General features: G+C 40.3%; 1 long non-coding RNA gene across 4 annotated transcripts in view; it reads right to left on the bottom strand.

The window, feature by feature from the left end:
• Positions 1-1,512: 1,512 nt before the first annotated feature.
• Positions 1,513-14,904, bottom strand: part of LOC121084392 — a 56,301-nt gene continuing 42,909 nt past the window's right edge. For 3 of the 4 annotated variants that reach the window (XR_005826709.1, XR_005826707.1, XR_005826706.1), the window contains 2 exons: positions 11,103-11,482; positions 1,513-8,529 (listed from right to left, as the gene is read on the bottom strand). This is a non-coding gene — a long non-coding RNA (uncharacterized LOC121084392). The remainder of the gene's footprint in view (positions 8,530-11,102; positions 11,483-14,904) is intronic. The other variant, XR_005826708.1, reaches the window with a different exon arrangement.

Consider the following 14,904-nt stretch of genomic DNA (forward strand, 5'->3'; position numbering starts at 1 on the left):
TGGTTTAATATCTAAACAAAGCGAATGAGTACAACAATTCACACATTCAGTGACAAACCTCCTTTGCAATGAAAAAGACTCCTAGAAGACAAATAAATGCATAATTTTGACTCCAAGTGATGCAGAAAAGCTGCATTTAATCCATACATGCACCTGTGGCTGGATGGGTACCTCCAGTTATTACTTCTACTCACAAGAACCACTCCCTTGGCTGAGCTCAGCGTTCAGAAGCCGTTTTCCTGCCTAGGGCTGTTTGGGATTTGTACAAAAGGGAACTGCAGCCATAAATTGCTTGATTCATTGGGTACGCTCACAACACAAGCAGAGTGCATTCAGACCTGCAGCCACAGCCACCTTCATTTGAAGACAGTGGGAAGAGGTGAGCTACGTAGTAACCCGGAGGTTATGGTACTTGCTCAAATAGGAGAGTTGGCTTGTGGACCTTCTAGGATAATAGAGCCCAAGTCCACGGCACTTGCTTCTCAGGAGAGAGCCTAACCAGAGGTCACAGGACACTCTTGAGTAAGGAGTACACTGCCCCTTCTCGTTGAGATCCAGTTACCCTGCAACCTGAATTTTATCATAATTCATGATCCCATCATCATGATCCATGAGCCCAGAGAGACAGCAATGAGGAGACCTACAGTTGGTAACCCAGCAGTGAGGGAGCTCTGCTTCTAAAGCAGGGCTCAGATTGCAGGTGTTCAGTATCAAAACACTAAAACTTTTTTTTTTCTTTTGACCCCTTTACCTCATGAAAGAGCGAATCTTCCAGTAGTACTGCTTCTTTGTAACAGATGAAACTGTGCACTGAGTGGAACTAGATTGAAGTGAAGAGCCATTGCAAAGCTCTGAATAAAATTATTCTTTACTCCCCAAAAGTTTTCTTTTCACCTCCCTCCCCAGAAAGATTTAAATTTCCCTTTACTGTTTTTGGGGGTACTTAACAAAAGTCTTAGCCATGGCTGCTGACCACCTATGTGATTTCCCTGTACTAAGTAATTTATAACTAGCCACAGATCTAAGTCATCATGAAGCGTCTAAGAATATAAAAATATAAAATTCGTGGATGCATTTTTCACTTATGATACAACAGTCAAGCATTGCTCCCTGTTATTGCCATCTTATTATTGGGAAAATGCCCAATCCCGCTCATTCTTACAACTCAGCAGGTTCTTTGAAGCCAAGAGTGTTTCAATGAGAGATGACTGGCACATTCACTTTTAGGTTTTTGTTAACTAATTTCATGTGACCTTGGCAACAAAATACCTGCTAAATAATTTCACATGACTATGATGATCAACATAGTACCAAAATTTGCAGACAGTGAGCTGGTAGGAATTGCTGGACTAAAGGTTGAAACAAAGACGCTCATTCTTTTTCAGGGAAAAAAGGGATACTACTTTGCCATCCCTCTGGTTTTGCAATAAACTTTTCCATTTGTGCCGTGCTGTTTGCGTCTTCTGCGCTGGTGATGAGCTACATTCAACAGACAACAACAACAACATCCTGAACATTTCAAGCGGTATTTTATTTTGGTTTAAGTCTATTGAAGTAGATAGTATTAAAGGTGAATGGACAGAAACGAGCATAGTACACTGAAGAATCAACTCCTTTGAAAGCAGTGAAGAAACAGAAATTGCCGTTAGAAGTACTTTAGTAGCAGGCTGGAAGGAGCATTACAGAAACACACAGAACAAATGGAGAGCTCATTAGAGAGGGACTGCAGTGAGCCAAACAGAAAGGCTGGTTGGGTATTTCCAGCTCCAGCTCCTGAACTTTAGTCGTTCAGGGTACCAGAAGAGTGACTTTTCTAAAGTTCTGTCTATTTTGCTAAAGGATCGTCAAGCTAAGCCTAATTAGCAGATGTTATTAGGAAGGAAGACCACAAGCAAATCCCCATTACATCCGCTCAACCAACAAACCACTTGATACAAACTGACTTCACAAAGAAATGACACCACTTCTGCTATACACCTTCGACCAGAACAATTATGACTACTTAATTTGTCTTTGCATCAGTAATTTCTCATTGTGTTTATGTCCACACATTGCTACTTCCAACAAGACAGTAGCGACAGAGAAGTTCTTTCTAGCCTTGGGGCTGTTTCAAAGACTGGAGTAGTGAGGAACTAATCTCCACTGTCTAGACAGAATTTGGCTTGGAATTTTGGCAATGAGAAATATCATAAACCTGCAATACAGGTTTTGGTGACCTGTAAGTAAAAAAAATTGCATTTGGGGATGTAATTTATTCACTTTATTGGTCATTTAGGAAAGGACATAGATTAGAATCACTAACTCATTCCTCAGCTCCTCTTAACAGAAGCTGTTGTTTCTCAGCTTCTGTTTAAAGTAAGCTTTCAGGCTAGAACTTACATGTTTTGTTTCAGTTTCACCCTGTTACGTTTCTCAGAGCTAAGCTAGGGACTGCAGGGAGTCCAGCAATAGCTATCCTTCAGTGGTTAAGAATAAGAGAAGCCTTGGCACCAAAACATCCATCAAAACAGCATTCAGTGATGACAAACAAAAAGGGATCCATTATCTGCTTTCCTGTATATATTACAGACCTTGGACCTCCCTGGTTTTCAAGATCAGAGAGACTTAAATATGTGGCAGGATATGAGGCCATAAGTACTACTCAAACTCTCCATGTAGCACTGAAGCAGGGTTGAGGCAGTACCAAATTTTTTACGCCAGCTTCCTGGGCAGGTGTGCTTTTCACCCTGGCTAAAGGACGTAACATTTGCTTAGCTCCTGACAATTGTGGAATGCATTGCTAACCTCACCACAGCCTGCCACAAATGTGAACGGCAACCTACAGCAGCATGACAAACCTTCCTCCGTGTCTAGCTTAGAGCCTTCTTCTCCTTCAAGCCACATGAGCCTGGCAATCATTCAGTCCCTTACTGTCCCTCACCTGCTTTTTGTGAAAACAATGTAATTTCCATTACTGGCATCCAAAACCCAACGTTAAAAATATAAAAATCAGACGGCTATTCCCTCTTTCTTCATGGGATTTTCCAGGATTGTCTTGGATATATTTAGTATTCATGTGTAATGAGTCAGAGTGTCCACCTGTGGTCTCCATAAACCGATTTTGTAAATAGCATTGACTGATGTGACTCAAAAAAAAAAAAAAAAAAGAAAAAAACCAAAAAAAAGGGGAAAAAAAAGAGCCAGTTTCTGTTTTCCAGTTTTAGTCTGAATTCAAACACTGTTTGCAGTTCCAAGAACTCTGTGGGTTTCATGCTCTGGGTCAGTGGGTGGGGAATACTGGAAAAGGCACACTCCATCCTGTCCCCTCGTTCCGGTGGGCTGTAGGTCTGCAGAAAGATGACTATTTCATAGCACAGCAAACAACCTTTTCATTTAGAAACTGTTTAATATGCAACCTGTAGATGAGGCCCTGGCATACATACTTTCCTGTGTTCATTCCTCACTTAAATTTTGCTATTGAAAAACATTGAATTTTGATCCAGCACAAATGAATGCACAAAATGAGCTGTGGTCTGGTTTTTATAGGTGCTGAAAAGAATGGAAGGATGGAAGTCTCACTGACTTTTCAGTAACACTTTGAAGAGTATGGGAGAACAACCTGACTTCAGTTCTCTGTTATCTAAGCTCATGCTTATGGAGGTGGCCACACTGTGAAGTGACACCTGAACTGTTTAGTTTGGACTGGAGTCACCTGTGCGTGGTGTGAAGCCCTTTGGGGCGATGGTACTTGTCCTCAGTCTTCAGACAGCCAAACCGTGGGTCTGAAATGCTCCTGTGTGAATTGAGAGGGAACTTTGAGGGTTTTTTGGTGCAAGGGAGAAGTTTTGAGTAGACAGTAAAAGAAGAGGAGGCAGCTAGTATCCTGTTAATAACTGAAGAGTTGTGTTAGCTGAAGCTTAGACTGACCCCCCTTGGCAGATCAATATCTCAAGTTAAAAGCACCATCATGCATAATGTAGGGATATAATATAGATTTGGGTTTAAAGTCAACTAAAAAAGGATAACTGAAATCAGCTCTGCAATGCGGACAAACCCCATCTCCAGAAAATGTATCCCTGAAATGGGAACTCAGGTTCCATTTTAAAATTTGGCATTTCTTAAGACATTCATAAGGCTTTTCTTAAGTTCTTGCCTTAAGATCTAGTTTCACCCCCATCCTTCATAATCTTTCCATAAAATGAGCAACTAGACAGCTGTCCTATAGCTGCCAAAGGATTGTATAAAATCAGTCTCAATTAAGAGATTAAAGGGACACATAGAAGTGCACAGGTACATGCATTACAAGGCTGTACATGTTCAAAAATAACTAAGGAAATAAAGTAAAAGGATATGCTTGCTGAGTGCTTAAACAGTCTGTGGAGTTTAGTGGAAGTTTTGGCAAAAGCTAAGGGCAGACTGGCCCCTTACTAAACAGAACTGAATGAAATAACTGCTGAGTATGGCAATAGCAGCTGTGTTCCTTTTAGGTTTTACATGAAGTGTGTTGTGTTTGGGGCTTAGAAAAAGACTCCTAACTCACAGCACCTGTATCAAAAGGTCCATTAAGACTCACAGAGCTTTTGAACCTGCTCTGAGTTGCAACCTTAATAACACTGCTTCATTTCCCTTCACCACAATTCTATGAAATTTACAGTTAGCATGTTTTCATTATGGAAGTCAGGAAATGTGATACCTTGAAGGATTTTTACATTAATGTTTCCAAAACATGTGAATCTGGAGCTCAAAGCCAACTTCAAGGCTTGCAAAACCACTTAGGTTGGAATGTATAGTATAATAAAAGGCAATAGGCTGCATGACTCTGCCAACCGAAACCATCCAGCACCACACAGATTGATTAGGATGTGATTCTGCCAGGTGCCAACGTGTCTTGTGAGTCACTGTGTACTCTCAGCTCTTTGAAATCTCAACAGAACCAAGTTAAAAGACACTCAGTGCTTACTGAGATCAGGTTTCTGACAAATTGGTAAGAGTGTTTTCTGCTATATGCTTTGAATAGAAGAAGAAACTCAAAACATCCACTCTCAGACATCAAAATTAATAAAATTACCAAGGAACTAGCATTTCTTATATCATAATTGATGCAAAGCAAGCAGCCGAGCTAGCAGATAAGATAAGGCATGTTAATTTGGAATTACAGAAGCATTTGATAGCAAGGTGATGGCTAAAGTTCTATCAGCTTTTCCATTATAAGCCACCATAAAAATTCACTGAACACAGATATTTGCTGCGTGGTTTCTCAGCCTCGGAGTAATTCTAAAATTTGCATTTGATTAAGTAATTTCCACTGAAAAGAAATCAAATCAGTTATTATTAAGGCATTCCAGATAAAAATTCAGCTGAAGTTTGGGAGGATTAAGTTTATTTGTGCTTTTATTACCTAGCAAACTTTGGTCCTTAACATTAATTGCAATGCTTATTATTCCCTAACTGTAGGACAGACCTTCCTTATTTTAAAAATAAATTGCAAAGGAGTAGAGTAATTGCTCATTCTTTATAAGTACGTGCTAAGTGCTCCTGATGTAGATACATGTGGCTGACAGTTTTCTGGTAGTGTTCAAATACGCAGTAGAAATAAAATATAATAACTGACTCAAGCCAAGTATGTCTTCTCTGTGGGAATGGCATCTTCTGCCTATTGTACTTCATACTTTTTGGTGCCTGTGATGCTACGTAAAGATTATTTTTATTTACTGACATAGCACAAATTTCCAGTGTTCCGCAGGCTAGCAGTATTCTTGTTTGGATACGATCCCCAGCAGGCTGGGCTCTTTCCAAACAGGAAAGGCACTTCAGCTTTTGTTTCAGTGGCATCCCAGGCTAGAAGGGCACAATGCAGAAGCAGCAACTCAGAAATCACTGAAATCCAGCCAGGCCCCCTTGGGCATCAAGCAAAGCCAGTCACCCCTAGAAACACATCAAACACATCAGCTATTGTAACAGTGCCAGCAACCTACACAGACCAAGGGGAAGGAAGTAACGAAGAAAGAACCATAGGCAATTAAAGCAGCCAGAACTTTAAGGTAATTACCCAGTCTGTAATATAGCCAAAAGCCAGGATAGATGCTGCTATTCTTGTGACAGGTGTCATCCAATGTTTTACTGAGTGGAGCGGTGAGGACTCAGAGCCTCAGTGCTGGGATTTACCTGCAGGAGAGCCCCCCAGCAGGACATGAGTGACTCAGGGTGAAGAATGTCATCTTCTGAATCACAATGCCACTTCCTGTGGCACTTTGTTTTTCCCTCAAAGATTCCCCTGACTGCCTGATACTAGGTAGATTGTAAGATCTTTGGAAAGTTGAAGATATATCTAAGATCTCAGACCATGTTTGTGCCTGGTGCAATACAGTCAGCATCCTGGCTTTGCCTCCAGGTTGAAGCTGAACCATTTAATTTCCTCCAGTCCTTATTAAAGGTAGGAATAGTAGGTCTAATTTTAAAATATGCCCTTGTTTTTGTTAAGTGTTGCCTAGCCTTCAGTTTTCTAGTCATTTAAGGAGCAGTCAGTATTTCCATTACAAACTCCTTTTCAGGGATTTATCATTGCCATAAAAACATGGTCTTATGGCAGAAATATACTCTTCACACATATTGTCTGGTGAAGGAAGGTGAGTTTAAGTGTCAAAAATTGCTATACCAGAACAGGACGCAAGGAAAAGGACTAAGGACTTGATTCTGAAAAGAATGTCAAATGCTTGGTTTTAAGCACCTGAGGAATCTCATTGAGTTCCACAGCTTTGTTTACATTTTTAATAAGCAAGCACGGGGACCAGTGTAATTAATTGTTGTTAAAAACAATTAATAAACAAAATAAATACATAACCAGACACCATACATATGCCTAGGATTCATGCAAGTAAAAGCCACATCTGCCAATAGAAGAAAGGACAAAGATCACAATCCTAACACAGGAAATCGTGCCATCTCAGTTGCATAATGAATTTCAGGTGTACTTTGTTCAGCTTTGTACTCTCCGCTCTTGTTCAATTAAACTATAAGAAACTCAAGTGGTTAGGAAAAAGGATTGTCTTCTACCCTTTGAAGGAGATAGGTTTGATAACACAGCAAGTCTTATGCATCTTCCTTCTACCTGCTCCTAATATCTTACATAGATACAACAGGGAAAAAATAATATATATTACAGTTACTGGAAGAAGACTAATGTGCGACAGAAATAAACTGATCAATGTTTCTGTAGATAACCAGTTCTGCTACTGAGGCTAGAACTCAGAATTTCTGCAGCAGAAATTGTTCCCTCCTCTTATTAACACACTCAAAAAATGGTATCTCTTTTGTCAAAAGTATTTCTCTACACAAATCTAGCAGGACCACATCTGTACAATCCTGCGATGCAGGTAGAGGCAGACTTAAAGCCTGAAACTATTGTCTGTTGATACATACAGCTACTTACTAGCACATATTTTACTGTGTAGATAGTATGTTAAAGGAAGAGCTGAAACTCGTACTTATTAAGAAGATACCTAATGGATATAATAAAATAATGATTTCATCTACTGTAGCTACAAAAATTGTATAAGACATACTACAAAAATGTAAACATAACAGATATGCAGTATTACTTCAAGATGAAACTCAGAGATGGAATACAGAACAGATAGTGAAAAAATATTTCCTGAATTTTTACATCATAACTATAGATGTTGCAAGAAGTAGAGATCAGGAGAAATTGATAAAAAAGTGAAGGGAAACCAACAAAGAAAGATCCATTGACAATTTGAGCATATTTGCAGAGCTTGTGCTTCTTAATTCTCTACTGCAGTTACCACAAACCCACATCAAATATTCAAAAAAAGTGCCGTACCCAACAGATTTAGTGAGCTGTAGGCCAAAAGCATATGCCTGTGGAAATGAAAGAAGTTTTTTGACGAGCAAGTGTGCCAACATCTTATCATCTCCTCACCTAATGAGTTGAGGTGTAAGCACTGATAAACAATAGCAATCACATCTAAAACAGAAATCCCACTTTCAACAGCATCCATTAAACCACATTTTGACAATAGTTTTCTTTTTTTTCTGTGCAGTCCATCCTATCTATAGAAATACCAGAATAAGAACACCCCTCGTTAAAATACATATTACATATTAAAACACTACAGTGCACTTTAATTACCCATTCAGGTGGTTTTAACATTTACTTCCTGAGTGAAAGGAGGTGCAGCGCCTGCAGACAGACCTGCTCCTCTCAGCCCTCCTCATAATGCTGCATCTGTCAGCTCTTGTGCTTCAATCTCATTCCATGAATTATTTTTAAAAGTGCTCATTTTTAGAGTAAAATCACTATATAACATGGGAAAGCTGTTACATAACATGGCATGATGAAACTTACCTTCCTTTTTTTTCTTCCCAAGAGAGATAATCCAGATCTTCATATACTGGAACGGCAGCCTTCTGGGAAAAGTGCAGTTTTCTGCAACTCAGCTCCGGACCAAACTGCTCCACAAGTTCGATTTTAGCAGGCTTTGATCAAGCTTACAGAGAGCTTACTGAAGCAATCTTTCTCATATGTTTGGCCTGCAAGGGTTGAAGTTTGTCGTAGTAGTTACGGGCAAATAATTTTGAATCAACTCATAAAAGACCCATAGTGTTAAAAAAGGGAAAGGAAGAGGGAAGGGGAAGGGGAAAGGGAAGGGGAAGGGGAAGGGGGAGGGGAAGGGAAAGGGAAAGGGAAAGGGAAAGGGAAAGGGAAAGGGAAAGGGAAAGGGAAAGGGAAAGGGAAAGGGAAAGGGAAAGGGAAAGGGAAAGGGAAAGGGAAAGGGAAAGGGAAAGGGAAAGGGAAAGGGAAAGGGAAAGGGAAACGGAAGCGGAAAGGGAAACGGAAAGGGAAAGGGAAAGGGAAACGGAAAAGGGAGGCAAAAAGGCAAAGGCAAAGGCACGGAAAGGAAAGGCAAGGAAAGGCAAGGAAAGGCAAGGAAAGGCAAGGAAAGGCAAGGAAAGGCAAGGAAAGGCAAGGAAAGGCAAGGAAAGGCAAGGAAAGGCAAGGAAAGGCAAGGAAAGGCAAGGAAAGGCAAGGAAAGGCAAGGAAAGGCAAGGAAAGGAAAGGAAAGGAAAGGAAAGGAAAGGAAAGGAAAGGAAAGGAAAGGAAAGGAAAGGAAAGGAAAGGAAAGGAAAGGAAAGGAAAGGAAAGGAAATGCTGCAAGTAACAGAGGTAGCCCCACAGGTCAAACTGTTGGGGACAAGGTATGAAGAAGCTGGCCGTGCACACAGACTGCGATGCTGTGTTTTAACCATATCAGGATTGAATCATATTTTTTGTTTAACATAGAAGCTCCAGAGGCTGAAGAATATCAAATTGAAAACAAATTTATCTAAACCTGCTCTTGTTTCCTATTGGACTCCTAATTCACTGGACAGTCTACTAGAGGTGTTCAGGGGAAGTGAGAATCACCTGAGCAATTTTTATAGGAGCTTTCCAAGATAGAAGGAGACACCTTAATAACTAATCAATTTTTTCCAGCTCCTGAATGTAAGAGCAAAACAGGTAATAAACCTGACAACAAAGGGTTGTTCAAGGCTGAAGACATCAACATATCCTTGACACTCTGTGAGATCAGCCAGCCGTGTTACTGGACTGATGATTACAAGGTTTTATTTACCTCAATTAAGTAGAATAATGGTGTCACAGGCTTTCCACCTGCACTTCCTGAGGGGATGTAACTTCAGAGCCAACTTCACTTTAAATGATGGTTTAGTAAAAGTCACACAGAGATTTTATGGATGTGGTACCCATTACACGTACTGGAAGCAGTGCTGCCTCTCCTGCCATAGTATATGTTTCTCCAAGGAAGGAAACTACCGACTTTAATCTTGTACCAAACATGCCAGCTGAAGGGACTAAAGACACAATTTTTAAGAGTTGCTTTGAAGCATAAGACAAGTATCTGGGTAAAGCCTCATCCCTTTTACACAGCAAAAATGCAATACCCTGTGTGCTTGGTGTGTATTCTGCACCCAGTCCCAGGAGTGGATGTATCCCCAGAATAACACAGGGGTGCACTCATTTTGCTGAAATAACAAGTAAACCAACTGAGGATACTGTGGTGAACAAAAAAACCCTCCTAACAATTTTCCTTATGGAGGTACTAAGCTGAATCTTTAATACTCAAATATATCAAAATGGTGCTTAGGCACATTTAGTCTGAAAATGTCAAGTGCCATGTGCTGCTTCAGACAAAGAAATATTTTACAGTAATATCTTCTCAAAACTCAAGTAATTTTTAAGCAGTAGTTTATAATTACTCATATGCCTTTGGGCACTTGCATCAAAAAGTTTTTACTGAGAAGGGGTCAACTCACTCAGACCCAGCAAAGCACTGCTGATGCAGAAAAATTTGTCATATTTAGTCAGTGTGTTACAATGAACAAGAGCCATTTGGGATCGGCTGTGTCTCAACAATTCAGCTGCATCTGTTCACCTCCACTGGCACTGCAATACACAGAACGTCAGAAAAAGATTACTTGTGGAAAAGGAAAATAAATTAGTGCTGAAAACTTGTAACATATTGGATTAGTCTTAGGAGTAGACTTCCACATGAAGGAAAATTCATAGGAAAGGGACAATCTGCCGTAAAAGCCTACTTGGTAACTAAGCAAAACACTGAATGTCTGGGTCTGCTGCGTCTGCAGCAGGTCAGGAACAAAACCCAAAACAAGGTGTAGGTTTGCCAGGCCTCAGCTCAGCAGCCTGGTGCAAGACTCAAAATAAAAATAGTGTCTATAATATTTAGCTTCTTTGTGGCAGAAGTTGTTTTTTAAAACTTCATAATTTGGTTTGGGGGCTGAAGGGGTTATCTTCCTATTGATTTTAAAATATCTGCCAGTTTTCTTATAGTTCTGCTCTACTGTTAAGGACAAAGGGTGAATTTCTGCTTACAGCCCACACATGATTTGCTTTACTCCTTCCTATGCCTTTGCATTTACACTAGCTTCTGATTTAAGTACTCAAAAAGTGACAGGTACATCTGAATGGATGAAGCGATCCATTGAGTGCAGTAATGCTGTATTGGTAGCCCAAAAGTCATTCACATTGCTGATCCTTTCAGATTTTTGGACTCAATGGGAGTTTTTCTACACTGGTTATTACTTACCAAAGAAAGAGCATTAAGAGATTGCAACACTGGCAAAATCAAACTTGCAGAAGTTAGGCAATAACAGATTTGCATTTGCCCAGATAGCCTACATTTTGACACTTTGTGTTCAGGCTAGGCATGAAATGGAGAAGGGCAGGCGTGCAATGTTGCAGAATGAAGGATGCTTGGGAAACCCCAGGTTTGGTACTTCCTGATTTTGAAGTGTTGATTTTGTAACCAGATCTAATTTCACATGAATCAGGGCCGTGGGGAAGAAAGAGCCCATGATGAAGGCAATGGCAGACCGTAGCAGAACACACCAGCACCGGGCTGAATTTGGGTTGGCCAGACAGACAAATATGTGGCATTTCCCAACTTCAGAGGACTTGATTTTCCACCTAAAAAAAAAAAAAAAAAAAAAAAAAGCAAAGTGTGAATTTCAAGTGTGTGTGGCTACTTTACCTTTTAAAGAAAGCCTATCTGTTCACATGCAGCCACCTCTTCATGGGACATCGATGCTGACTCCTTGTGATAGCTACACAGAAGGCAGCTGCTGGAAAAAAACAGATGAATGGTCTCAACTACCAGCCACACACACCTTATTGCCAGTGGAGAGAATTGGTGGGAGAGGGGGTGGAGAGGGCTTCTAGAGTGGGGCAGAGGAGGGAGCCTCCCCCAGCTCCCTTTCCCAGAGAGCAGCTCCAGCATCCCTGTAACCTCTCCTGCTGTGCTGGCTGCAGTGGAGCTACCGGCATGCCAGCACCAGAGTGTGGTGCTGGCAAGCTGCCACAGCATCCCTAAGCTGTGGTAGGGAGAGGTGGGAAACCTCTCTGGAAAAACAATTTTACCAGACAAAAGAAACCTATATTTTTTCTGCACTAAGAACACCTTCCTTTTTGTCCTGCTGCATACATATCATACATGTACACTCCTCACATAGCCATATTTCAAAGCCCTGTTGGAAGCACCAAAGATGTTAAAACTTCTCAGGAGATGAAGTAACAAGTGCCTTTTATGCTGAAATGGGTCAGGGCTCTCTGGCATACAGGTAGGCCAGCTGCCACCCCAATGATTAAAGCAATATAAGATACAGCCTCCCACAGAGCATCAGGTTGAAGAAAAATTTCCTCCTGCATTTCCTCCTTTCCTCCAGTGCACACTCACATATGGAGTGCCCAATGCTGCTCCAGGTTACCCCAACAAACGTGCTACCACTGACTTCAAGATGAGAGAAACCCTCAGTAGGTTTCTTATCTGGTCTCCCTGAATAAATCAAAATTTTAAATGTGCAAAGCAAATGCTGAGTGTCTGCCATAGCTATTACAGGAAGAAAAAAAGAATAATGTCACGTAATAGCATGTTTCTCCCGCAAGAAGCTTTGATGTCAGGAAACTACCCAAGTACAACTATTTCTTTAACTTGTTCATCTTTGGGGGTTGCCAGAGGAAGGTCTCTTTTCCCTTCCAGACCACCACAAAGTTGAGACACGGAGAACAAGTGATCGTCCACATGACTCTTCTGTAAAAGTTCTGGATTTTCCAAATGGCCATTTACAGTTAGATGTTTATTCATTTTTCCAGTCAGTAAGCATTACAAAAATAAAGGACAGAAAACCAGAGGTTATGCTAATAGTTCCCAAGTGACTATCAAGAGTGTGCAGTTTCAGTGTCTGATGCAGATGATAGTAGATTTTCTCAGGAAGCTAAGGAAAGACACAGCCCAGCTTTGTGAAATTGCACAGAAGATAAAAATTTGCAAAATTTGTACCTGTAAAGCTGTATCAACAACTGAGTTTTAGGTGATTCTTTGAATTATTGGTAACATTCATCACGTTCTCTGACAGACATCCACAGCAATAGTTGTAGTGAGGTAGTGAGGAATTTCCCATCTCAGCTGAAAAGCTCTTAGGTGAGCAAATACAGCTATGACCTAAACCAATTCTTTCAGCTGAAGAAACAGTACCAGATTTCTGCTCTTCTGACACTCAAGACATATTCTATAGTTGAGATCTGACATTTGTATTGTTTTTCTTTTTTGTTAGATTTCCTGTCTTAACTAAGAATCAACCCAAATTACTGAAATTCTGTGTACTTAACTAAATGCTAAGAATGACGGCCCATTTTACTGCTCCCCAGCATGATTCACTGAAGAATCCAATATGTAGCCTTGCTCCAGCAGTGGTGGAACAAATTACACCTTGCTTCCTCGTTGGGATGTTGATAAATAGATAAACTGTTCATCAGCATTGAATGTAACAACCCTTCTTTGTGATTTCTCCTTTTTGCAAACCTCAGAAACTTCTGAAGGAAATCTAATACAGATCAATGAGCCATACCAAAATGAAAGCACTCATGGACACAAAATTGTATTGCTGGGCAAAAGCACAGAATTGTCTTCAACAGAAACCTTTCTGCATGTCTTACTATCTTTATTATATTATTTTTCATGTGAATTCACCCTGTATTTTTTCTCCTTTCCAAAGTAAGTGAAAAACAATTGCTTGGAGTGGAAGGACCTTTAATATGTCCATTCTTATGTTCTTCTACATATACCTGTTCCCATTGTGAGTTTATGTCATTCTGTTGAAGTGAACCTGGTGAAGAGATGGACTGGGCTCTTATATTTAAACACTCAATTTTCCATGCTATGTAATTCACAAAGGATTTTGTATAAAACTCTGGGAAGTTAATGTGATTTTTTTCTATTTCTCTATCACAGATATTTAACTCTTTGTTGTCTTTCTGAATGTTCACCCACAAAAATGTTTCCTTGGAGTCATGCGTTTTCACTCACTTGCATTCAAAGACCCACTGGAGAAGTTCATTCCAGTTCTGTAGCTTCCTTATATTTTTCTCTTTTCCATATTTACTCCTTTTCACAGAAAGGTAGCTTGGGATATTCTCTGTTGCTCCCATCTCTTTCCCAATTGCATCATGCGTTCTTCCCAAACTCCTATCACATGCCTTTCTGGTGTAACTAGGTGGGATTAAAAGAGCTACCTGGCTTTCTTATGATCACTCATGGTGGAATTTGTTTCTACCACATATAGGTACAAAGCCAAATGCTTTGCAGAAATCTATTAGAATCAAGTCTCCAGAGTTATGAGATACCACAGCCAAAGGAAAAATACAGCCACAACTTCTTCTGGACCTGAACTGTCCTTGGGAAGAACTGCATAAGTGATTCTGTGGCATTGTGCCTCAACTCCTTAGCTTTGCTAGGCCTAACTGACTCACGCTGGATCATCTCAGCTCCTCTCTGTAACCACCACACTGATCGATCTGCAAAACAAATCACTTCCCATGCATAACGGAGGGATGACTCTCTCTCTCTCTCTCTGCTTTATCAGGCAAATTGGCTGTCTCATCTAAAAGGTTATTTCTGCAAAATGTTGAAGTTTTGTTGCAAATATCTGAACTCATTTTTTTCTCAAGAAAGATATTAAGTAGCATCAAAAGAGAACAATCCAGGTCACTAAGGACAGTCAGGTAACATCGCAGCCACCTCCCTATATGAAAGACAGTGGTAAGACTTAAAGCCTCCCAACTTAAATAGCTGTGGAGTTTTTCAAGAACACTATATACTGCAACAAGCTAAAACAGTGGACATCAAGATTGTTGTCCGATGGAAAGCAAACTAAGTAACATGTATTTCTGTGTGCTGAAAAATTTCACTGGTAAGTACTACAGGATGAAAGGTGCTCTCTACCACGTCAGCTTTTAGGATATAGGATATAGGATGTAGGACTAGTTGGCATTTGGGCCTCCAGTTCATAGGAAGTTATAAATTCTTCAGATGCAATTGTTTATTTAAACAGGCA

The sequence above is a fragment of the Falco naumanni genome, chromosome 3 (assembly GCF_017639655.2).
Source record: "Falco naumanni isolate bFalNau1 chromosome 3, bFalNau1.pat, whole genome shotgun sequence".
NCBI lineage: Eukaryota > Metazoa > Chordata > Aves > Falconiformes > Falconidae > Falco > Falco naumanni.